This window comes from Anabrus simplex, chromosome 7, assembly GCF_040414725.1.
Source record: "Anabrus simplex isolate iqAnaSimp1 chromosome 7, ASM4041472v1, whole genome shotgun sequence".
In the NCBI taxonomy this organism is placed as follows: Eukaryota; Metazoa; Arthropoda; class Insecta; order Orthoptera; family Tettigoniidae; genus Anabrus; species Anabrus simplex.
Window position 1 is genome coordinate 72541577 of NC_090271.1, and position 27015 is coordinate 72568591.

The window sequence follows — 27015 nt, forward strand, 5'->3', positions numbered from 1 at the left end:
TTATTTGCTTCCTGGACTACAAAAAGGCCTTCGATTGTGTTTTGTGGGACAAGTTGTGGCAGGTGCTAAAGGAATTTGGGGTTCTACTGCATTTAATATCATTACTGAAAAGTCTGTTAACCACGCAGCAACCATAAAGGTGGATGGCGGTCTCTCAGGCATTTTCAATGTGACAAATGGAGTAAGGTTGTATATTATCACCTCAACTCTACAACATCTACCCAGAGTGTGTCATCAAAAGAGCTCTCAATGGCTGGAATGGTAGAATCTCGATTGGTGGCAGAAAAATTAATAACCTGTGCTTTGCAGATGACACTTCCCTCATTGCTGGTAGTGAAGAAGAACTTCATGACCTGCTTACAAGGGTGAAGAACACTAGTCTTCAGTATGGTCTAGAGATAAATATCAAAAAGACCAAACTAATGGTAGTTGATTGGCAAGGTCAAATCCAACTTACGGGATGCCTAAAGGACCTGGAAATAGTTAAGGAATTTGTATACTTGGGGTCTGTTATCAATGACACAGGAAGCTGTGATAAAGAGGTAAAAAGACGTATTGTCTTAGGTTGTGCTGCAATGGCTAAACTTACTAAGATCTGGCAGAACCGGGCAATATCAAAAGCCATGAAGATGCGCTTGGTAGAATCACTAGTGTTCTCCGTCTTTTTGTATGACTTGAGACCTGGACCGTGAATGCTAAAGACAAAAAACGCATTGATGCCACTGAGATGTGGTGTTGGCGGAGAATGCTACGTGTACCCTGGACAGATAGAAGAACTAATGTTTCCATTCTGGACGAACTCTGCATCAAGAAACGCCTATCTTCCCGTGTGAGTGAGCGTTACCTCCAGTTCCTTGGCCACATTCTAAGACGAGACGGAGAGAACCTGGAAAAGGCAAAATTGAAGGCAGTAGACCACGAGGAAGAACAGCAAGCAGATGGATAGTTCAGGCAAAGAAGATCACTGGGCTACCACTTCAGATCATATTAAAGAAATGTGAAAACCGCTCGGGATGGAGACATCTTGTCAAGGTTGCAACACGGAAATGATGGAGTTATGAGGTCACGACACTCAGTAATGAGCACAGCGACTAATGATGATGATAATATTGTATTATAGGAAAATTTTCTTCTCTTGTTAATTTAATATTTAGTGCTTGACAATAATGTATTTTAGTATACCATTTGCCACCGAGGTAGACACCTCATTTGCAAATAAAGAGATTTTGATTCTGATTTCATATAATAAATATTATTAGGTTACGTTTCAACCATGCGCTTATGACCATGTATAAGTATTGTACCGGGAAATTATTGTGGGGCTAGAGCATGGGAAGGATCTCGGATAGTGTTTGGTTGATTTTGAAGCAGGTACAGAGATGGATAGTATCACAGGGCGAATAATAGATGGTAAATCTTTTTGATAGAGTTTATTAACAATATCCACAGAAATATCACCCTGCAATTGGAACTGCAAACTCAAATTTCTAGCTAATATTTGCCAAAAAGTGCAAAATAAAAGATTTATGTTACGATCTTCTGTGATGTCTATTTGCTTGAGGATGTCCAAAATAATTATTACTCTTTCATAGATCATGTACAACCTACAGTTCATCTAATTTAAATGAAAACACAAAATATCACTTAGCACCTTGAATATTATCTAATATATCACTTATGGTGCTAACCTACAGTCTTTCTAATTTTTAGAGTGTTAAATGAACACACACTGTCATGAAAAAATTAAATAAAATATTTGATGACTTGCTGTATGTCTCTACAGTTCGTTTCAGTTGAAAAATGAAATTAATAGAGCTCTTGTAAATCTTAAAGTTCATCTAGGTAAAGTGAACTCAATTAATTAATGACTTTGAAAAGAACTTTATAGTTTAAAAGCAAAATATGAATTTCTTTTAAATGATGATAAGTTACGAGTTGATATTTACACGAAGCACTTGTTAGAGCACTGTAATGAACTAAGTGCTTTGTAAAAAGTCAGTCAATTGTGATTACTCACTCAAAATACGAGAAGATCCCTTAAAAGTGTTGGAGTTGTGCTGTACGGCGACTTGGTGTCTGGAACATTCCGCAGAGTGCGGTCAAGGCTCGAACTCAGCACCGGCGGCGTTCAGTGAAGATATCACGTCAATCTCCCTCGATGGGTACCATAACTGAAGAAACCACGTAAATCCCTCATTAGAAGCGACGTTCGATGTAGCAGGATCTCGCAGCACTTTGCCAAGATTTCCGTTGTTCTTGGAGGCAATGTCGGAACACGGAAAGTTCAATTGGCACTATTGAGCTCACAAATATCACTGATATTAATACTACACACCGACATAAGTTGTAATGCACACTTCTATTCTTATATTAATTTTACAGTGTTGAATTAGAAATCACAGTCCATGCTACAGAAAACAGTTTTTATATACACAGTTCATGGGTTTGAGATTTAATATAGTTCATAATTGTCACTAATTATGTCTGAGATTCGACTGTAAAGTAATGAACACAGTCCATAAGCACTCGAAAAATCCCGATTTATAACAGTCTCTGAAATAATATTATTCACAGATTAAGGCGATTTTATGGCTAGATTTACACCACACTAGTCTGTACTACTTAATATAGTCATAAAAAGTCCTTAATGTTCACTGAGTTTCTCACAGTGGTGATCGAAAGATCGAGAAAAGTGCACACAAAAATAGTTACTTCTGGCCCTGTTGTAGGACGAATTTCGAGTGAAATAATGTCTTATACAGTTCACTGTTATACTATCGTAAGAGAAATATGTCTTAGATTGACTGAAATGGTCTTAAATTAGCGTTTCAGTTCACCACACGCAATGACTTAGAGTATTATCACAGTTCAGAATTAAGTGAAATTGGTAAAGTTCACGATGTCGTATACTGGTCAGTAAAATGTTGGACACTTCAATTCTCACTTCCAATTATAGATTCACTCGATTAATAAAATTACAAGTAGCATATTACGACAATTCAGTCGGAGAAATATCTAGAATATTTCCGTCGTCGCGGCGCAGCAGAAACTTTACGTACGACGTTGTTGTATTATTTTAACAGCGTTCGGGTGTGGCCACGACTATGTCCTCGCGAATCGCCACGAAACATACTGTCCTTACGGCACACTTACTGCACACACTGTACGCACTCTGCACACTGGTTAAGGCCTTGGCCCAGTGACCTATTTATACGGGTCTTGCGAGCAGCGCTCGGAATCAGGTGATGAAGGGGTGAGAATTCTTTCCCAAATTTAAATAATTATATTTCGAAAACCACTGGACGGATTGACTTCAAATTTGCAGGGTTTTACTTCCACAATATTAGATACAATTCAGCGTTGGTCTCGTGCTGATCGGTCCAGGCGTTAAAAAGTTCATAAAAATAATCTAGAAAGTTCTGAAGGGGAGGTAAGCTACAGGCAGCGGTGACGTCACATGACCTTGCTCGACTGGCGTTCTCCTTCGTGCGGCGCAGTGAAACGAGAACATTCTCTCACACAGCTGTTCATGCATCGTAACTTAATTGTATGCTCATAAAATAAAATTTATAACTCGTCTGTGCCAGGGTACAGTATCGTTTCAACATTGTCAACCAACCGATATGTCAGTGTGGTTCAAATGAGGCGGATGCAAATCACCTCATTCTACAGTGTCCGTTATACATGTTCAGGCTCGAACACGGTTACTTACAAGTCTAATGGCCAAGTGCACCAACCTCGTTTAAGATTCAGCTAACCAGTGTGTACGTAAACATGGTTTAAATTTAAGGACTGGTTAGCGGGAAGTGTGGAGCACCATTCTTAATCAATGTTTAGTTAAGCATGTTTAGCTGGCAGTAGAATTAAACACTACCCTGATGTTTAACTTGGTAGCGAAGAATAGTGAACGCGCTTCGATGATTTCGTGTTTCTTTTGTTAGAACCACACCTCTCAGGAAGGAGAAGAAACGGAAGAATATTAATTTATTCTTTGCTGGAAGCTGGAAGTACTTATTAGAAACATGGATGAAGAAAAGAGGAAAAGGTCGTCCAATTTTTCGGAATTTGAAACCGATATTGTGGCTGAATTAGTGATCAGACACAAAGATGTCATAGAAAATAAAAAGACAGATGGAGTTACAGTAAAGCAGAAACATGAAACATGGGAGAAAATCGCAGAAGAATTCAATTCTATTGCAGGTAAGCATTATATTTCTCTGTACTACTGTGAATTAATACAGTATTTCGAGTTAGGTTATGAAAATCGGTCAACAGAATATATAGTATGGCAGATTATTTCCTGTACAATACGAGTACCGGTACTACAAAACTACAACTAAAAGTACTTGGGTTTATTTATTCCCGTAAAATTGTACGAAAAAAACAATATTAATACACTCGAATATTATAATTCTATTTATCTGTGCTATTGCGATTTAAAGCCTTCTAAATTCAGATTATTTTCAAAAGCAATACTTCAAAACTATAATTAAGAGTAGATGCTCCTTAATTTCATAAATAGTGAAAGCAAAATAGTGTTGTCACTCCAGCATGTTATAGTTCTTTTTTTTTCAGGTGTCTCTTGCAGGAGTGCAAGAAATTTGAAGACCTGTTATGAGAACTTGAAAAGGAAAACAAGAAAAATATGTGCAGACAATAAAGTGATGATGAACGCAACTGGTGGTGGTAACTTTAAGCCCACATTGTCTAAAACTACTGAAAAGGTTATGGCCCTAATACAACCGACTATCACACCACTTATGAACGCTCATGATTCAGATGTTTTATACCAAGGACATGTGAATGAATGTAAGTGTATGGACACAGAGTACACTAATGCAATTTGTATCAGGCATTTAACAGTTAACCTCCAACTGAACATATTAATTACACGTTTTCTTCTTTTTTCAGTTTTAGTCCTTCCGTTTGAGGACGTGGAACTGGAAGAAAGATGTAACGAAACTGAGGCACACGAAACAGGAACACTGCCAGCTGTAGTAGCACCATCTACTGACGCGGCAGAAACTTGTACTCAAAGTCAAGGTCAAGCGGAAGCACTGAATCCCTTAATCAAACCTCCCATAAATTCATTGACTCAACCATGCCTACCGTCTTCACATACAACAGTACAACCTTCAACATCAGCTGATACTGTATTATCAAATAGAGCTAAATCTCGTCGGCGTAGACTGTCAACACCCAGAGACAAAATTACAGATGCCTGTGAAAGAAGAATTTCAGTGTTGGATTATCCGTTAGAAGTAATGAGAAAGGAACATGAGAAATAAATGGAAATAAAAGAGTTAAAACTAAACATTATGAAAGAAAAACTAAAATACTGGCAAAATATGAACAAGAACGAAGATAGGCCAAACTAAGTGGTTTTGTAAAGCAGCAAGTGTTAAGATTAGCGTACTTTTATTTTCATTTTCTATAAAAGTCAAGTTCATTTGTGCTAGTAGGTTAGGACGATGAGGAGTGTGACCGGTCGATAGAATACTAATTTGCTAAAGTGTTTGGTTTTTCTAAAAGTTAATAAATTTCACTCACCTGAAATGACCATTTATTAAAGCCTGGCGCACTGCTGTGCCAGCATTGTCATCATTTCTGTACATTTGGTGTACTGGATTTAATTGTTCGCCATCTTCGATATCAGGACCTCGAGCTTGCTGGAGCTCTTCGATAATGTGCTGAACCATTAAATCATCCGAAGGGTTTTCTTCTCTTGTTGAAATTGCAATATTGTTCAATACTGCTGTAGCAACAATTATATTTAGAGCTTTATGGACTTCACACCTCAAACCAACAGAAAGAGCAGGAAACCTCTGCATCCATACACCATACTGTCTTTCTACGGTATTTCTTGTCTTAATATGTGCCCTATTGTACGTATGCTCTTCTCTGGTTTGCGGGTTCAGTAGAGGTGTTAAGAGAAATGGCTTGCACGGATATCCACTATCTCCCAATAAATAACCATGTTGTATTTCACCTCTCTCGAAATGTACCCTCTTACTGCAGTTCTGAAATATTGTACTGTCGTGGACAGAACCAGGCCACCTAGCTACATTATCTCTCATGAGTAAATTACTGTCACTTATTGTCTGACAATTTATGGAAAAATAACCTTTTCTATTCCGAAATATCTCGGCATTTTCTCCACCTGGAGATCTGATGCGAACGTGGGTGCAGTCGATGGTTCCAATTACACCAGGGAATCTAGCAATATTAAAAAAGCTTTCCATTACCTCCCTCTTTTCTGCTTGCGATGTTGGGAAATAAATATAGCGTTGACTGAAGGAAGCTATAATATTACTCACGTCGTGTATAATCCGAGCTGCTGTTGTTCTGTGTATATTAGTAGTATCACCTACAATTATGTTAAAGGAACCAGTAGCATAATACCTCAATGCAGTGAGCAGTCTGTTGATAGCAGAAATAGGATTATTTCTCTGCGTTGGAAACTGTAGGTTATTTTGCATTGTTTCCAGAAGAAATGAAACTGTTTGTTTAGATAAGCGAAACCTTTCCAAAAATTTCCTATCACTAAGTTCTTCAAAAGGATCACCTCTCTCCACTATTATACCTTCGCGCTCATTTCCATTCTGCTCCAGATATTCCAAATATAAAAGTTCATCTTCAATATCATCTCCAAATCTGGCAGCCATTTTGCCTTCACTGCTAATCACTGTTTATGTTTGGTAACCGCTCGAACTTTACTGGTTAACTTTAACCGACAATAATCAGGGATTAAAGTATTAATCAGGAATGATGCTCCGCAGTTTCATTTAAACAAGGTTTAAGAAGAATCTTAAACGCTGATTACGCTAAACGGGGTTCGTGCACTTGGCCATAATACATTTACGACTACCACTTCCAACAAGTGTTGATTGTCTTGTTTACAACCCGACAACGGAGGTAATATACACAGTAAACATATTTTTAGATGATACGAAAATCATACTATAAGAAATTCCATCCGGTTGACGTTTTCATTAAGAGTTCAGTCTAGCTTAAGCCAGTGAGGAGGACGGACGTGTCGTGTGGCGTGCGCCTGCTGAGTGGAGTGGATTAAGAGTGAGGAAGCGGTAAGGTCAAGCGGTCGGCAAGGAGATAGATACGATGAATTGGGTAGACGTAGAGGTTATGAGGAAAGTAGTAAGAGAAGTAATACAGGAGGTATGTCCGTTTGAACAATTAAAGAAAATGCTTCAAGAACAAGGCCAGGAGCAAGAAAAGACGAGACAGTGGATCCAGGATTATATGAAGAATACGAAGGCGATGATAGAAGGCAGCGAGAAAGAACTGGTGTCACTAAGAGAGAAAATAAAAAATATGGATGAAGAGATGGTAAACCTGAAGAAAGAAATCGAATTCTGCAGACAGGAGCGCAAGAAGAAATCCATATTTATTTATGGGGTGGAGGAAGACAAGGCAGAATCTAAAGTGGACATTATTTACAAAGTGGTAGATGTTATACAAAAAAAAATGAAAATAAATTTCAGTGAGGTAGATATAGACAATGTGGAGAGAGTTGGCAAGGTGGGAGGGCACAGGCCCATAAAAGTGTCGCTGCTATCTTCATTGATGGCAGACATAGTGATAAGGAACGCTGGTAATCTACAGTGTGAGAACATTAGAATTAAGAGAGATTTCGGAAGAGAAGAGAGTAGAAATTTTAAAATTCTTAAGAAACATCTTGTGAAAGCAAAAATTCAGGGATTGAAAGCGTATATTAGTGGTCAGATACTCGTGGTGAGCGACAGGAATTGGACCCGTAAGTGGACAATATCGAAACTGAAATTAATGGATGAGAGTTTGAGGCAAGAAGAAACTAGCAGGGCTGACAGTTCGAGGCAAGAAGAAACTACCAGGGCTGATGTACATACTGTAAATGAAGGAACACTGAGTAGATGGGGTTCCTGGGAAGAGATCATGAAAAGAGCTGAAGAAAAAGTAAATGCAAGAAGGATGGAAGTAGTCAGGAATTTAATGGACGAATTAGTGTCGGAAGTCTGCGCGAGGGAAGAAAAAGAACCACAGGGGAAGACAAGCGGACAGAATCGGAGCGAGAATAATGGTTTGAGGGAGGAAGCAGAAGTAAGAAGTGCCGTGATCAAAGGGAGAAGCTTGAGTTTGAAGGACCTATGGGACAAAAAAGGAAAAATGGAAGGAATAATTACGAGAAGTAAAAAGTCAAGTAACAGTAGTAAGTAACATAGTTTGCCTATGATGGAGGACAGAAGCGTAGTTATGGTGGTGTTTGTATGTGTGTATTTACTCAAGTAATGGTGCCTGTATGTGTAGTATAATTGTAATTGAAGTGATGGTGTCTTTAGGTAGAAGATGGATAGACCAAGTGTATGGTATTTATTCAAGTGATGGCATGACGGAGATCGTATTGGTGAGTGATTTATTAGTTAATGATAAGAGGTATATATGTAAGGATATGTGGTATGGAATTGAAGAGAATGATTGTGGAGTGCGATGGTTGGATGATAAGAGAGGTAGTGAAGCTTAGAGGGTATTTATTCAAGTGAAGAATGATAAGAGGTAGATATGTATTGATGTTTAGAAGTTGGATCAGAGTTTAGATGGATGGATGATAAGAGAGGTAGCGAAGTGTAGATGGTACTTACTCAAGTAATGATGTCTATATGTGTAGTGTAATTGTTACGAGTTTGGAGATATAAAGGAGGTTGGATGGTATCTACTGGAATTGAAGTGTTAAATATGAAAGGTGATGATAATAGATATATGATGGATGAATGATAAGAGAGGTAGCGAGGTGATAAGGTGTTTTTAAGTGTACTGTAATTGTATGGCACTTATTCATATAATGGTGTCTTGAGATATAAGATGGATGGATTGTTGAGTTCGAAGGGCATTGTAATGGTTAAAGTACGTATTAGCATAATGTGAGTGTAACGGAAGTATGGAATCAGCAACCACGAGGGAGTCAAGTAGAGGAAATGTAGTAGGAATGGAATGTGCTAAGGTTAGCGTGTATGTTCACCAGGGGCATGGTGGCGAATGGATGATAAGAAAGATAGCGAAGTTTAGTGGGTATTTATTCTAGTAAAGGTGTCTTTATGATAAGAGGTAGATATGTAATGATATGTGGCATGGAAATGAAGTGAATGATTGTTGAGTTCGATGGATGGATATTAAAAGAGATAGCGAAGTTTAGAGGGTATTTTTTCAAGTGAAGGTGTATTTATGGATATTAGGAAAGATAGCGAAATTTAGAGGGTATTTATGCAAGTGAAGGTGTATTTATGTGTATTGAGACAGTATTGGTTTTGATTTATTAGTTAATGATAAGAGGTACTAGGATAGAATTAGTATAGATTTAATGTTGTAATTAGTTATAGGCTTAATTCAGATGTAGGGGGTGCCCTAGCATGTGAGCTGGTCATCCGTCCATGTTAGAGGCAGCTTAGGATAGATTAGTATAGATTTAGAACTAGTATAGATTTAATGTTGTAATTAGTTATAGGCTTAATTTAGACGTAGGGGGTGCCCTAGCATGTGAGCTGATCATCCGTCCATGTTAGAGGCAGCTTAAGATAGATTAGTATAGATTTAATGTTGTAATTAGTTATAGGCTTAATTTAGAGATAGGGGGTGCCCTAGCATGTGAGCCGGTCATCCGTCCATGTTAGAGGCAGCTTAACAGATTTAGCTAGGGGTGGAACCTTGCATGGTTGCCCGGTATTCCGCCTGTGTAGGGTCCACCAAGTTAGTAGTATGTAATTTGGCTTAGGCTGGACATTGTTATTTTTCTTTATAACGGATCAAATGGGTATTATTACTGTAGATCTAAAGAAAAATAATAAATAAATCTAAATCTAAATCATTAAGAGTTGTGTCATTTAAAAAAGTCGTACTTCACACTGCTGACTCTGACTAGTTAAGATTTGATTCGGTTTTGTATACAACTCCAACAGGCATTGAGACCCTTGTTCACACTGCTACTGTCATTTGTCGACTCTATCACATGTGCCATAGTGCGTTGTTCTCTTATTAGAAAGATCCAGATTCAGTAGGTAAGGTTTAGAGTAACACGTCGTTCATAATAACACACGTTCTTGGTAATTTTCACATACACATTGAGCAATATCTACATTAAAACCCGCTGATTTGTGTTATCCCATCCCCAATACTAGATTCTGTAGTAGTTGAGTTATATTCTATGTCCTTCCCAATTGTAGACCCGTTCCAGTTTGTCAAAGTAGCAAGACGCCAAGATGGGTCACTTTGGCGTGAAGATATAGTACCTGGTGATCATTGTCCTAAAGTAGTTTCTGAATAGTTGCATTACTTGCATATACTAAGGTACGATCCCTACATGATAATAACCAAGAAGTTTACTGTTTCACCAGCTTTAAAATCTGTGAGATAAAGTGTCATAATCAAAAATAAGTGGTTCTGATTGTTGTGAAGTGTTTCATTCATACAGTATTGGAACTGGGTGTTAGTTAAATACCGAGCCCAATCAAATATCAAGAATAAGAAGAAGAATTTTCAACCTAACACAGGCTTCTTGTACGATTTTGAGTGTAACTTTTGCCTTAACCAATAAAATTGAGAGGGTGTGTACGGATTAGCCTAGAATCCTCTCGAAGCTTCCCTGAGGGTATATAAACTGTGGCTTTTCGGGTTTTCTTGTCAATTGATCATTGTCTTTCTGTGCGTGTGTTAAGGCAAGAGGCGGGGCCGCCTCTTTCTTCGGTCAGCAGAACATCTATAAGGTAATGGCCACGTAAAATCTATCTTTCTTGCTACCTCCGCAACTTTATTCGAGGGGAAGACCAAATCTTTAATTATGAAACAATACTTTTCTAAAATGTAACTTTTCTTTTGACTAATGTAATAACTTCATAAAATCTTTAACTGTAAATCGGGGATAGAGAGTGAGTTACCCTCTCGAGCTCCCCTTCATCTTCGTTTGAGGTGGTTACATTTTGCAACCTTTCTGTAATATGTTAAAGTTATTTCCATCCGAGCCACCTCAGTAGTGTGGGACTAGCCCCAGTTTCATCGGCCAAGAGTCCTGTAGGATTTTATACTTCATTATCTGGAGCGCAGTGTTCGCCTCCATTCACTTTGTGTTCGGGCCGTTTTATTTAACCTGTTTTTTTCGCAAAGGCCCTGTAGGTTGGGTACTACATACCCCTGTACTAAGCAATTTCGATTTGTACTTCATGCCTTGTGAGGCCAGAGAGTGTAACATTTTGATGTAAGATTGCCTTGAGTGGGCTGTAAGAAACTGAGAGCCTGTTAGCTCTTATTCAAAGTTTTGTAACAATAAAGGGTGCATTTGGGAGGCTAGATATTGTAATTTAGGGAGCAAGTGCTCTTGAATTAGGGGATTTCTGACCTTAAATAAATAATACCACTTTCAATTGTAAATTTGTAACCTAGGGTCTTGTAGCCCAGAATTGTCAAGGTCTGAATCTTGAATTTTCCAATTTATAAAATTGGCATGGTACCTGATGTTCATTGTTATGAAAAATTGTTAAGTTTGAAGTTCTAAAAGAAATATAACCTTCAGTTCAAGTTTAAAATTAATTTTGATATTGTAGATAAACCCATTCACCCCGGCACCTTCTTTAACCTCTTTCTGCTCCACGGGTAACCCCGTAACAAGTGGTAGCAGAGCGTGGTTGAATGGGTCTAAAGTAAGCCCTTTTGTTGGCTAGAATTGAAACCAATCTGAACTCTAAGAATTTTTCTCGGTCGCTGGATTTTTTTTTTCTAAATTTGTAGTTTTCTATCATCATGTCTGCCCCTCGTAAAATCCTCCATCCCAGGTACTTGCGCAGGGAGGAATTGATTCATGAGTTACTCATTAGAAATGTTAAATCTGGAGGCACGGTTGCGGCATATACTGCCAAACTTAAAGAATCCCTAGAATTGCCTATTTGTATCCCAATTTTGGGAGAAAAGGAAATTGATGACACTCTCTCCACTATCACTCACTATACCACCGAATTAGCATCTATAGTAAGTTTTTTGAAGTAAGTCATCCATCTGCTAACAAACGTAAAAGAGATTGTTCCATTTTTATAATAGGGCTAGGGACCTATTGTCTCTAAAGTTAAAAGAAGATCCTGCTAAGGAGGCTAGTAATTTAATTGACCATCTATTAGGAATGTCAAATAGTTAGTCAATTGTTGACCGGGGCAGCTGCTCCCAAAACCATTCAAGCCCCTTTAATCAACTTGCCTGCTGAGGAAGATTCTTCCAAAGTTGTAGAAAGTAGAAAATCTGTGGCAACTCAACAAACTTCTGTCCCATTAGAAAATGAGTCTGATCATCGTACACAAATTCCACCCTTCTTTTTAAATAATGCGGTGTTAGAGTCTTCTCAACCTTATAGGCTGTTATCTATTATGTCACCTGGGTTTAGTAGTTTGCCTCATCCATTGCCTATTTTGCTTAGGGGAATTGTTAAATTTTCAGTAAATTCCACTAATGAAGTAATTTCATTTCTCAGCTTCCTTGTTGAATTGCAAGATCACACTCTAGTGTTTTCTCTCTCTCCCAAATTCTTCAAATTATTTACCCTTGCTCTATCGGTTTCCTCTCAGAGAAAATAGTTAAAGCAATATCTGAGCAATCTTCCATAGAAGACTTCCACGCCCATCTGCTGGCTAACTACATTCCGGCTCGAGCCATGTCATCATTAATCCAAAAGTACTATTTCAGTATACAGCGACTGGATGAAAATCTTGCAGACTTCATCCAAGATATTCAGTTTTACACCAGGGTATTCACTCTTCATTTCCCTGAAGATCAAATTATGCAGACGATTGTTGAAGGCATTACCCCGCCCTATAGGTCATATTTGTGTTTCGCGTCGCGCCCTCAAAAGATTTTCAGAATTAGAGGCTATGGCGGTCTCAGTCGAAGGGGTAAGGTATGCCGACACATTACGAGTTGCGAAGGAACCCCTCTGTCTTCTAATAGTTTTCGGCCTTCACCTCGCCGAACTTTCACCACCCGTAAATGCTACGCTTGTGGGTCGACGGAACATCTACGTAAAAAGTGCTCAATGATAAAATCGAGTGGGACAAAGAATGGAGCAGAGTCATCTCAAGGATGTGTTAAATGTGGCCCCAATAATATAAAGTGACTAGTGTCATCGGCTGAGTCAGCATGTTCATCTTCCCAAGGCTCAGCCTCTGTTCAACCCAGCGAATGCTCTGATAAGGATAAAGGTTCTAATCCATCATTTGAATGCCCTAAAGAATGCCTCAGAATTGCGGCGGAGACCCCCCACTTGTACCATTTCTTAAAATTGAATTGAATAGTGAACCTGTCACAGCTCTATTAGACTCTGGGTGCGGGTGTTCGATAATTTTGGCTGAATGGTATTCCAAATTAAAGACTGTTTGTAAGTTTTCTGATTATTGTTCGTCTTCAGTCCAATGCGTTTTGGCTAATTCCTCTCCATTAGAAATTTTAGGTTTAATCTTTGCCAAAATTCGTATTTCTAAATTCACTTGGAAAATAAAATTGTTTTCGGCTAAGCACCCGTAATATTAGGAGCGAATTTCATGTCTTCTACTGGTCTGGTGCTCGACATTCAGAGCAAGTCGTGCACCTTCAAATTTGCTAATGATTGTAAAATTCCTTTGCTTAAGTGTAATTCTGTATCATGTTCATCTGTTTCGCCTACCCAGGATGAGATTTTGTTAGACCTTCGACATCTACCTGAGGAGCAGGCTTAAAGTATTCGTAAATTGTGTCAGGCGTTTCCTGATGTATTTTCCGATACTCTTGGTGTTACTGACCTTATCGAATATAAGATTGAGGTTACGGATTCGATCCCAGTTAGGTTTCCACCTTATAGGCTGTCTTCACCTAAAATGAAGGCTCTTAAAGAGATCGACCAGATGTTCAAGGACGGGATTATTCGACCTTCTATGTCGGCGTATTCATCGCCCATTTTTCTGGTGCCGAAACCCTAAGGTGGCTTCAGGCCTGTGATTGACTATAGGGCTTTAAATCGTAAGGTGGTGTTACAATCTGTGCCTCTTCCTGATCTTCATTCTTGTTTCTCATGGTTTCGAAAAGCCAAGTTCTTCACCATATTAGATCATAATCAGGCGTACAACCAGATCCCTCTAGCTGAAGAATCGAAACACCTAACTGCTTTTGCCACGGATTGGAACTTGTATGAGTACAACCTTGTGCCTTTCGGGCTCCCCACGGGGGAAGCTGTGCTCACTAGACTGCTAGAGAGGGTCTTCTCCAACATCAAATTTGAATACCTGTATCACTATCTTGATGATGTCGTCGTATTTTCTGAGACCTTTGAACAACACCTAGATCATCTAAAAGAAGTACTCAATCGCCTTCATAAGGCTGGGTTGATGGTTAAGTTATGTAAGGTAGCTTTTGCTAAACCTTCTATGTCATTTCTAGGACATATTGTGTCGCCCGATGGTGTTTCTATTGATCATTCTAGAACACAGGCCATCCGTGATTTCAAACCCCCTAAGGACATCAAAGGTAATTGCCAGGTTCATCGGCATGGTGAATTTCTTCAGGAAATTTATTCCTAACTTCGCGAACAGAGCGGCGCCCTTGAACTTACTCCGTAGGAAAGGCGTCAAATTCGAATGGGGGCCGTCTCAACAAGCCGCTTTTCAAGATCTAAAATTAGCTCTTTGCAATGCCCCTGTTCTTGCTATGCCAGATTTTTCGAAGAAATTCATTGTTCAAACCGACGCCTCATAATCGGCGTTGGCTGCTGTGCTTCTTCAGGAAACTGAACTCGGAAGGTGACCCATCGACTATGCTTCTAGGACATTATCGGCCCAAGAGGCCAAATATTCCATCTATGATCTAGAGGATTTGGCAGTTTTATTTGCACTAGAGAAGTTTCAACTCTATTTGGAACATGTCAAGTTCGACCTAGAAACTGATAACAAAGCTTTAAGTTGGGTATTAGCTAGGCCGCGTTGTACTAGTCGTATAGCCCGTTGGGCCATCAGGATTTCTGCATTCCAGTGTGATGTGAGACATTACAGAGGATCTGAAAATGTTGTTGCGGATGGACTAAGCCGCATGTTTTCTCATGATGTGGACACCACCGAACAGGAAGATAGTTCTTCTCTTCCCACGCCCATACCTTCGGGTATGAATGCCGTTCTAACTGATGCCCCATGTTGTTTCGGGATATTGAAAAATATCAACGTGAAGATCGTGTGCTAGCCCCCATTATTGAAACCCTTTCTTCTGGGGAACATGTCATCTCTTATGTATTGAAAAACGGGGTTTTGTGTTGCCCGTCGAGGCATGACCAAAAAATGGAAGTATTGGCTCCAGCTGTTCTTTTGCCTATGATCTTCAAGTACTATCAAGAGACCCCATAAGGGGGGGGGGCATTTAGGCATCTTCAAAACTCGGGAAAAGATCCGAGAGATGTTCATTTGGAAAGGCATGGATGGCGAAATTCGTGAATTGGTAAAAGCTCGTAAATCCTGCTTGCTTAGTAAGCCCACCTTGTCCACTAAGTTAGGTCTATTATCTTCTCATCAAGCGTCGCGCCCTGTGGAGCGCCTATAAATAGACTATGTCAGACCCTTCCCCCAATCAAAGGGGAACGCCAATAAATTTATTCTGGTATGTGTAGATGGTTTCAGTAGATTTTCTTGGTTATTTCCGACTAAGCTGGCAACCGCTCAGTCCACCATTTCTTGTTTAAATACCACACTTGCTTCTTTTGGCCCCTGTCAATACATTGTTTCCGACAATGCAAAGGCATTCACATCCAACTTATTCCGTAAATTCTGTTTTGATCTGTCTATATCACATGTAACTACCTCAGCTTGTTATCCTCAACCATCTCTGGCTGAGCGGGTCAATCGTAATCTTAGATCCGCTCTAATCGCATTTCATTATGAAGATCATTCCAGGTGGGATACGTCCCTGCATTGGTTAGCTTTTGCTTTAAATTCGGCGGTTCATGAATCCCACAAGTTCACACCAGCTTCTCTTATGTTTAAATTTGTTCTTAACACGCCGCTCTCGAACCCTTGGTCACTTAATGATATCTTACCGGAGAGAATAAATCCCGGCAATATTAGAGATCTATGGAAAAAGGCTAAAGCCAATCTTAAGGTTTCCCATGAAAAGGTTAGGGAAATATATGATCGTGGACGGAGGCCCACCAATTTAAAAGTCTGAGATCAAGTCATGGTTAGGAATTTTGTTCCCGCGAGCAATCTTCCCCCAGATTTCATGGGCCATGCATTATAGTAGATTTTTTGACGCCAGTTACATTATTAGTAAGCAATCCAGCCATAGAGAGGATCTTTAGGGTCCACCTCTCCCAGGTGAAACCTGTATAATTGCATTGCTATTTTCGTTAGCCGCTCATTTTGCAGGAGTAGGTTATATGTCATTAATTCTTTAATTCGAGGCCTTCTGCCCCAATTGTTTTATTTAATTATGTATGAAGTGTGTTTTTTAAGTAAGGCCCGTTTTTTTGTAGACACTAGTAGTTAGCGCGCATATCGCAACGAGCGCGTGCGTCGTGTACTGGCATGCCTCGGGAACAATTGTGTTCAGTTTCAGCTCTGTAGCTAACCTGTACAGTTCTGTTCTGTTCTGTGCTTTCAAAATGTTTAAGACTATCCACTCGCCCACCGCATGTGAGGTTCGGTCAGTGATACGGTTTTTGTCAGCAAGGAACCTGTCTGCTGCAGAAATTCATCGACAGATTTACGAAGTGTACGGTGATACTGTTATGAGTGAAAGCAAAGTGCGTAAGTGGGTACGACAGTTCAAAGATAGCCGTGACAACGTCCATTATGAGGACCGCTCCGTTCGCCCTTCTTTGATTACGGACGATTTGGTGGCTTCAGTTGAAGCGAAGATTCGTGAGAAAAGGCGCTTCACAGTAACAGGTCTCTCAAACGAATTTCCTGACGTGTCGAGATCAGTGCTTCATGAATCCCACTTGTTTCTGAACACCTAAAGTTTAGGAAACTGTGCTCCCGTTGGGTCCCGAAACTCCTAACAGAGGACTAGAAAAACCAAAGATTTGAGTGTGCGATGTTCTTGACTCGTTATGACGAAGAAGTTGGCGGCTTCTTGAGTCAGATCGTAACTGGAGACGAAACATGGATTTCGCATATCACGTCCGAATCGAAGCAACAGAGCCTGGAATGGAGACACAGACACTCGCCTGTAAAGGTGAAGGCCAAACAGACTCTGTCCCAGCGCAAAATCATGGCGTCGGTGTTTTGGGATAGGCATGGTGTTTTGTTGGTCGACTTCATGCAACGAGGGACCACTAGCAATGCAGAAGCATACTGCCAAACCCTGCAAACGCTACACAGAGCGATTCAAAACAAAAGACGCAGCATGCTGACAAAGGGAATTGTCCTTCTCCATGACAATGCAAGACCTCACACTGCAGGTCAGACCCGTGATTTATTGCACAGTTTTGGCTGGGAAGTTTTAGACCACACACCCTACAGTCCTGATCTTGCGCCAAGCGATTACCATCTATTCCTCCACCTCAAACATCACCTCAGTGGCAACCATTACAATGATGACGATGTGAAAACGGCAGTGAACGCTTGGTTATCGGAGCAGGCGGCAAGTTTCTATGAAGAGGGTATTTTAAAATTGGTTACGAGGTATGATAAGTGTTTGAACGAACTTGTGAACTATGTCGAAAAATAGAGTGAAGTATGGACTTTCTGAATATAACTTTACATTTTTGGAATAACCTTTCGTTGTGTAACTATTTTCAAACGGACCTTACTTTAAAACACGCCTCGTATATGACCTGTTATGTACGATCTTCCCCTCTGATTTTCGTGCTGTCAATTCCTTGGTGGCCATTACCAAGCCCCTGTCTCCTGCATCCATGCATTGTACGTACACACACACACACACACACACACACATACATACACACACACACACCACCACCACCACCACCGTCGCCCGCCCATCTGCCTCTCAAATAAAGATCGTACTCTTCAATCTCAAGCAACACCATTTCTCTGTGGCCAAGATCTTACAGTTTCAGTGCCCCCTCAGCTTTCTGCTGCTGTACTGTAACATCTTGTGGGGGACACGAGAGGGAAGAAATGGCCCACTTCGCTCTAGTAAGGCCTCCTTCTGAACGGCACATCGCAGTCCATCTTCCCGGCAATGGCTGAAGTGCGGTAACCCTACCGCAACACTTCTGGGGACTGTCCATACACATTTAATCAGTGGCAACCATCACCACGACTACCCCTCTCATAATAGCGGGAGGGGTCTATCTGAGGGTACTGGGGGCATCCAGGCGACCTCACCTGGGTATCGGCAGCGCCGGCAAGTCTTGCCGTCAAATCGTTCTGCATGTATTTAACTTCAACGAACACAAGGACACACTAAATTTGGATCTACAAAACATCTTTAAAAAAACTTAGAAAATTTTGTATCAAAATTCTTCTGTGTCAAGCCAAGGAAGGACATTTGGGGAGGGGTTCTGTACCGGGAGGTACACCTCTATTCCGCGCATTCAAATTAAGCACCTTAGTGACCTCCTCTATCAGTCAGAAAGTGAAATTGATACCACATGAAGTTGGAACATTAATCATAAGATGTCACCACTGACAAATTAAGTAATTTTGTTATTGTGAAGTTTCCTAAACTGACTGAATTTCTCCTTGTTTTGTTTGCTATACATCAAGAAGTTTGAACATCTTTCCACAGATGACACTACCACTCTGGTGCAAGGTGAAATAACTTATAACTTAAAGTTTTGTATTCCTAGGTTTTCCATAACTGAATCTATTTTTGGGTTGGCAACACTTCTTTTTCTTTCTGCCAGTTTTGAATCTAGCCAATCAAAAATTTCTTTAATTAATTTTCAACCTATCACAGGTTTCTTGTTCGATTTTGAGTGTAACTTTTGCCTTAACCAATAAAATTGAGAGGGTGTGTACGGATTAGCCCAGAATCCTCTCGAACCTATACTGAGGGTATATAAACTGTGGCCTTTCGGGTTTCCTTGTTAATTGTTCATCGTCTATCTGTGTGTGTGTTAAGGCAGGAGGCGGGGCCGCAGCTTTATTCGAGGGGAAGGTCCGAATCTTCATTTCTGTAACAATACTTTTCTAAAATGTAACTTTTCTTTCGGCTAATGTAATAACTTCATGAGTTACCCTCTCGAGCTCCCCTTCACCTTGGTTTGAGGTGACTACGGTTTGTAACCTTTCTGTAATATGTTAAAGTTATTTCCATCCGAGCCACCTCAGTAGTGTGGGACTAGCCCCAGTTTCATCGGCCAAGAGTCCTGTAGGATTTTATACTTCATTATCTGGAGCGCAGTGTTCGCCTCCATTCAGTTTGTGTTCGGGTCGTTTTATTTGACCTGTTCTTTTTTCGCAAAGGCCCTGTAGGTTGGGTACTACATACCCCTGTATTAAGCAATTTCCATTTGTAATTAGTCCCTTGTGAGGCCAGAGAGTGTAACATTTTAATGTAAGATTGCCTTGAGTGGGCTGTAAGAAACTGGGAGACCTGTTAGCTCTTTTTAAGTTTTGTAACAATAAAGTGTGCCGTTGGGAGGCTAGATATTGTAATTTAGGGAGCAAGTGCTCTTGAATTACGGGATTTCTGCCCTTAACTAAATAATACCACTTTCAATTGTAAATTTGTAACCTAGGAGCTTGTAGCCCAGAATTGTCAAGGTCTGAATCTTGAATTTTCCAATTTATAAAATTGTCATGGTACCTGATGTTCCATTGTTATGACAAATTGTTAAGTTTGAAGTTCTAAAAGAAATATAACCTTCAGTTCAAGTTTAAAATTAATTTTGATATTGTAGATAGACCCATTCACCCCGGCACCTTCTTTAACCTCTTTCTGCTCCACGGTAACCCCGTAACAGTTACGATTCATTTGTTAACACTATGTGTCATTCCCGGTATTTTTTTGCTAGTTGCTTTACGTCGCACCGACACAGATAGGTCTTATGGCGACGATATGAGACAGGAAATGGCTGGGAGTGGGAAGGAAGCGGCCGTGGCCTTAATTAAGGTACAGCCCCAGCATTTGCCTGGTGTGAAAATGGGAAACCACAGAAAACCATCTTCGGGGCCGATAGTGGCGTTCGAACCTACTATCTCTCGAATACTGGCCGCACTTAAGCGACTGCAGCTATCGAGCTCGGTTTTCTTGTTTCTTACCAACCATTCCGTACATAGTGCCAACCTTGATACCTTCCCTGAGTGTGTAGTGACCGTTGTACCACCTACTATATTTAAAAAAAAATAGAACTTAAAGCCATGAAGTTAGCAGAAGCAAACCAATCCTTATATAGTACTGAAGAAGAAAATACCAAAAGTCATATAGATGGAACATATCAAAAGTTTACAGTACTCGACACCACTCTGGACGGGCATATTTGACAGATGCTTAACTCACAGAGGTGATACTGGATAGTTGGAGAACAACCAGAATTAAAATATTTTTCGAAGGGAAAGGACGTATAGACGACCCGAACTCATATTGAGGTCTAGCTCTCTTTGAAGCTTTTAAACTGACGTTCTTGACCAGGAAATGGAACCTATGTCATCTGAATGCCAGTTAGGATTAGCAGAATTAGAAGCAGGATGCAAACTGTGGGTTACATTTGGAATGAAACTGAGGACACTCAAGAAAACAGACAGGGAAATATTAAGATAATCAAGAAATATGTTGGTGAAACACATTCCCGTATTAAGATAATAGAAAATTTTCTGATGTTAAATTGAAATTGACGATGATATCACAATATCAGATACATTTAAACAAATATGGAGTATTCCAGGGTGACACTGCAAGTCTACTACTATTTAACATAATATTTGTCATCGTGGTTTTCGTTTTGCAAATTTTGTGGTGAAAAACATGAATAGTTTTTTTTCAAAATGGCGCCCGGTAATGACGACGTAGTGTTTTATTCTCCAGGTAAATTAGCCGTAAAATGTGACGAAAAGTGCGGAAAATGTCCAAAATTAGTGAAAAATGGAATGTTGTGTGATTCATGTGATCGATGGTGGCATTATAAGTGCGGAAATTGCCCTAGAGACGTAAAAACTAATGAAAACGTTGACTGGATTTGTGAGCAGTGTGTTCGGAATGTTGTTGTTGGGGACGGCGTTGACGAAGCACCGAAAACAGTCGATGAGGAATATAAAAGTGCATTAGAAATTATAAACATTCTAAAAAAGTACAATGAGACTCTTAAAGTTGAAAATCAAGAATTAAAAGAAAGACTGTGATCGCTAGAATTTGGGACTGACCATTCTTCGAGTGATATACCGGTATAAGTAACAAACTCGAGCACGTGGTGTCAAGTAGTTCGTGGATGGCCGGCTAAGAAGAAATCTACAACTGAATTTCCGGAAATAAACATTAGAAATAGGTTTTCTGCCCTAAATAATTTAATCCTGGAAGAAAGTGATCGCGCGCGTGAAACCAAATAATCGCGATCCGTTGCCGTGCCGAGTTTAAAATTTAGGCCTAGAATTCAGATTCAAGACCCAGTTAGGCCTAAATCAGCGAAGGTAGCTGTGTTTGGTGATAGCCAAGGAAGGGGAATTGCGGGAGTGATTAACGACGAGAATACAGCAGCAACCGGAGAAATATATCCAAGAGCTTCTATCAGCAGTGTTGTGGAAAACGTAGAAGCAGCAACTAGGAACTTCGGGAGCGGCGATGCAGTGCTTATCATCGGTGGGACGAACGACGTAGCTCGCGACGACGCCAAGAATGTAAGATCACAACTTAAACATACACTAGGGAAGCTGACCCACACTAACGTTTTTGTAGTGAACGTGCCCCACAGGCATGATTTGAGTAGAGACTCGTGTGTGAACATTGAAGTGAACAAGGTCAATACAGATATTGTTAAAATTTGTAAACATTTTCGGAATACTCAGGTTATTGAATGCAGCAGTTTTGAGAGATTCAGTTATACAAAACATGGCCTCCATCTAAACAATTCAGGTAAACGAAAGATAGCAAATATTGTTCTAGATTTTATTAACCTTAAGATATGTACTGTAAAACAGGCAACTCCCTTGAGTTATAGTACTGACCAGGAAAACTAGTAGAAAGAGCCAGCTGTACTTCAAGCTGGCTCAGTCAACTAGAAAAAGAAACTCAGGATAGTAAGGAATTTCAAGTTACCCAATTGCAACAGTCAAGTTTTAGGGAGGAAGGGGGTCTGAGATTGCTCTTGGTAAACTGTCAAAGTGTAGTAAATAAACAATTAAAATTCGGTACATTGATGGAATATTATGAGACTGATGTGGTGATAGGAGTGGAATCGTGGTTGAAAGAAGGGGTTGGGTAATAGAGAAGTATTTCCAGAAGGGTACACAGTCTATCGTAGAGACCGAGGAGATAAAAAGGGAGGGGGGGGTGTTTATTCTGGTGAAGGAAACTTACTGTTCACATGAATGATTTACCGATGAAAGGGATGAAATATTAGGGATAAAATTAGTTTGTGATAATATGAAGGAGGTGGGAATTATAGGAACATACAGGCCTGGAAGAGAAGAAAGAGACATGGAAATATTTGAAAAAATAATAGATTATACTCATAAAAACAATAATAATGATATGGTAATAATTGGGGGAGATCTAAATTTGCCTGAAATGGAATGGAAAGGAGCTGCAAGTGAAGTCCATGAACAGAAACTGGCAAATAAGTTAATTTGGGAGGGAGGATTTACACGAGTAGTACAAGAACCGACTCGTCTCAATAACTTACTAGATGTATTCTTGGTTAAACCATGGGAAATTGTTGATAAAACTGAGGTAATTGAAGGAATAGGAGACCATAAGGCTGTAATAATGGATGTAGGACTCGTACCAAAAAGGCTTAATAAGAGGGTTACACAAGACAAGAAATTGTACAGAAAAACTAAAGTTGATGAATTTGGGACTTACCTTAAATCACAATTCAGTTGTTGGATAAGTGAAGGGAGTAACGTGGATACACTTTGGGCTAAATTTAAAGGATTTATTTGGGAAGGAGAGAAGAGATTTGTACCTCTTAAGAAGGGTAAAATGACCTCGGACCTTGTTTATTATACAAGGGAAATAAGAAAATTAAAAAGAAAATGTAGAATAGTAAACAGGAAAATCAAAGAGGGTAGGGAGAGTAGAGAAACTAGAAAACAGCTAATGAGGGAAATGAATAGAGTGAAAAAGGAAGCAAAAGAGAATTATATGAATGACATTCTTCAAGAGGGTAATGACCACAAAGGGAAATGGAAAAAGCTGTATTCATATATCAGGAATCAAAAAGGAAAAGGAGTCCAAATTCCTACAATGGTGGGAGAAGGGGGTGAACACTATTTAACAGATACTGAGAAAGCAATCCTATTTAGTAGGGAATTTAGAGATTCAGTAGATGATTGTCAAGAGTTGGAAACCGAAACAGAAGATAGAGAGGGAGAGAGACAGAGGGAAACAAGAAGCTTCTCATTCACAAACGAAGATATTTTCAGAGAAATCCAACTGCTTCAGCAAGGAAAAGCTGCAGGAAGTGATCAAATTACTGGGGAGGTATTAAAGACAATGGGGTGGTACATAGTGCCTTATTTAAAATTTCTCTTTGACTATGTCATAAATAATAGTGTAATACCAAAGGAATGGAAGGAATCTATAATAATACCAATTTATAAAGGAAAGGGTGATAAAAGGAAACCAGAGAACTACAGACCAATCAGTCTGACCAGTATAGTTTGTAAAATTCTGGAGAGTTTAATATCGAAGTACATCAGAGGGATATGTGATGATAAAAATTGGTTCATGAGGAGCCAGTATGGATTTAGAAAGAAATTTTCTTGTGAGGCACAACTGGTGGGATTTCAGTAGGACATATCAGATCAGTTGGATTCAGGAGGTCAGTTAGATTGCATAGCCATAGATCTTTCCAAAGCCTTTGATAGAGTGGAACATGGAATATTATTAAAGAAATTGGAGGGAATAGGATTGGACATAAGGGTTACACGTTGGATAAAAGCATTTCTAAATTCAAGGGTTCAGAAAGTCAAAGTAGGAAATAATGTATCTCAGGAAGAGAAAGTTTGGAAGGGAATTGCACAGGGTAGTATAATCGGTCCGTTACTTTTCTTAATATACGCAAATGATTTAGGGAACAATATAACATCAAAAATAAGATTGTATGCAGATGACATAATTGTTTATAGAGAAATAAACAACATTGAGGATTGTTCAGAATTACAAAGGGACCTTGAAAGTATACAACAATGGGTTGAAGAAAATAATATGAAGGTTAATGGAGGCAAATCAACTGTTACAACTTTTACAAACAGGAGCTTTAAAACTGAATTTGAATATACTTTGGATGAGGTAGTTATCCCAAAAGATGGCAAGTGCAAATACTTAGGTGTGAGATTTGAAAGTAATTTGCACTGGAAGGGTCATATTGATGACATTGTTGGGAAAGCATACAGATCGTTACATGTCATAATGAGGCTACTTAAAGGATGCAACAAAGAATTAAAAGAAAAAAGTTACTTGAGTATGGTTCGTCCATAATTGGAATATGCAAACAGTGTTTGGGATCCTCACCAAGAATACCTAATAAAAGAAATAGATAGTGTGCAGAGGAAAGCAGCAAGATTTGTAACAGGGGATTTCAGGAGAAAGAGTAGTGTATCAGAAATGTTAAAGGAACTTGGGTGGGAAACTTTAAGTAAGAGAAGGGAGAAAACTAGACTTACAGGATTATATAGAGCCTATACAGGAGAAGAAGCATGGGGAGATATCCGTGAGAGGCTTCAGTTGGAAAATAATTATACCGGCAGGACTGACCACAAATACAAAATTAGAAGGAATTTTAGCAGAAGCGATTGGGGTAAATTTTCATTCATTGGGAAGGGTGTGAAGGAGTGGAACAGTTTACCAGGGGTAGTGTTTGATCCTTTTCCAAAATCTGTACAGATATTCAAGAAGAGAATAAACAGCAACAGAGAAAATAAATGAAGTGTTAGAGGGCATTCGACCGGTGCAGGTTATTGTAAATAAAAAAAATGTGTGTGAATAAATTAATTCCATCCCCTGGTCTAAGGAGTTTGGACAGCCAAAGTAGGGGACTGCCTGTAGGGGTGAAGTACAGTGGGGACTTCGAGGGCCCTGGGACCGCTACGGTAGCTGTGAAGGCCCTTCAGGAACTCTGAAAAGTGGTGGCAAAAGGGGCTCTGGTTAAGACGCAGCAGGTCATTATGCTACTTAGGATCCAGAACGGGTAATAAAAAAATAGTAAATAAATAAATGCAATGTAAATATTAATGTTATACCAGTTTTATAGTATCATTTGAAGCAATTCCACATACTGTATATCAGTTGACTATATTTGTAAGTAGTACAGGAGATATTATAATTATAATTTTGTAAACAATATAAATTTATTAAGGATGAGCTGTGTGTTTAATAGAAAACATTGTTAGCGTAAATTGTATAATATTGTATTATAGGAAAAATTTTCTTCTCTTGTTAATTTAATATTTAGTGCTTGACAATAATGTATTTTAGTGTACCATTTGCCACCGAGGTAGACACCTCATTTGCAAATAAAGAGATTTTGATTTGATTGTATATCTCAACAATACGTCAACAATTGATAGCGAAAGGGCTCAGTGACCAGAAACTGTCCCAGTTTTTAAGGCATAAACTTTGGCATGTTCCACTCAGGTACAGGACAACCTCTTTTGGCAATTATGGATTCAGCACCTTTTGACAAAAGCACAGGGTATACTGCCAACCCAAGCTGATATTCCACTAGATCAAGCTGCAGTGTTAGCTGATAAAAATATGCAAGTTTCTCCATGCCAATGTTCATGCCTTCAACACACACAGCTGAATAGTTAAATAAATCAACTCTCAAGGTGCATTAGATAAGCTCTCGCAACAATTGGCAGCACTGCAAGCATCTGCTCGCCCACGTCCTCGCTTTTGGAACTGTTCTAACCATCCCAACAATAGCCACAAGCCATCACAGAGAAATGGCACTGCAGGTGTCGCCACCGATTCTGCGACCATGCATGGAAAAATGTAGTACAGAAATATTTAAAATAGTTATATTTGAATCAGCCTTGTCAATACACTTATTAATGAAAGAAAATGATTTATTCAACCAAACATGTTTCAGGAATTCAACCATCCCCTTCATCGGTGGTCAGATCAAAGAATAAAACAACATAACACAATCTTTTGTTTTTACAAATTCAAAAAGTATTGTATCGTAATACACCATATCAATGAGCAAAGAAAACTTATGAAATATTATAAAAATGATCAATACATAAAGTTTTGTTAAACTGAATGAAAATACTATATACATTTAAGATCTTCAAGTTTTCTTCTTTTTGTTCCTTAAATTATCATATGCTAGTGGGTTATCTTCTGCATTTCTCTCATTTAAACTTGATTCAAAATTATTTTTCTGTGTAAGATAAATTTCTAAACTTTCTAAAACAGTCATCAATTTTCCCTTTTTGGCTGAATGTAATAATTTTATGTCATTAGAAATATCTGTTAATTTATGATCCTTTTCAACCATATGTTCTCCCATTGCCGAATATCTTTTATGTTTAACTTCTTCCAGACTGTTCTATGTATCGTTGTTTACCTGTTTGGCATGTTAATTTGTAAATTCCTTATTTATTAAATATACATTTATTCTCTATCTTATCTGATTGAAAATTATCTTATTAGTATTATCCATTTTGTATGCGACATTCATGTTCTCTTTTTCTGAAAATTTTAGCCAGTTGATAAGAGTGCTTATTTCAAAAAGTTAGAACTGCAGATTTCTTTTTCTCTTTTCGCTCTTTAATCAAAGTTGTTTTTGGTTCATTTTTCACTTTAATTATCATTCTATTAGCAAATCTTTTGGAATATCTGTTGCTACGAGCGATTTGATGGATTATATTTATCTCTCTTTTATAATTCTTCTTAGACATAGGTATG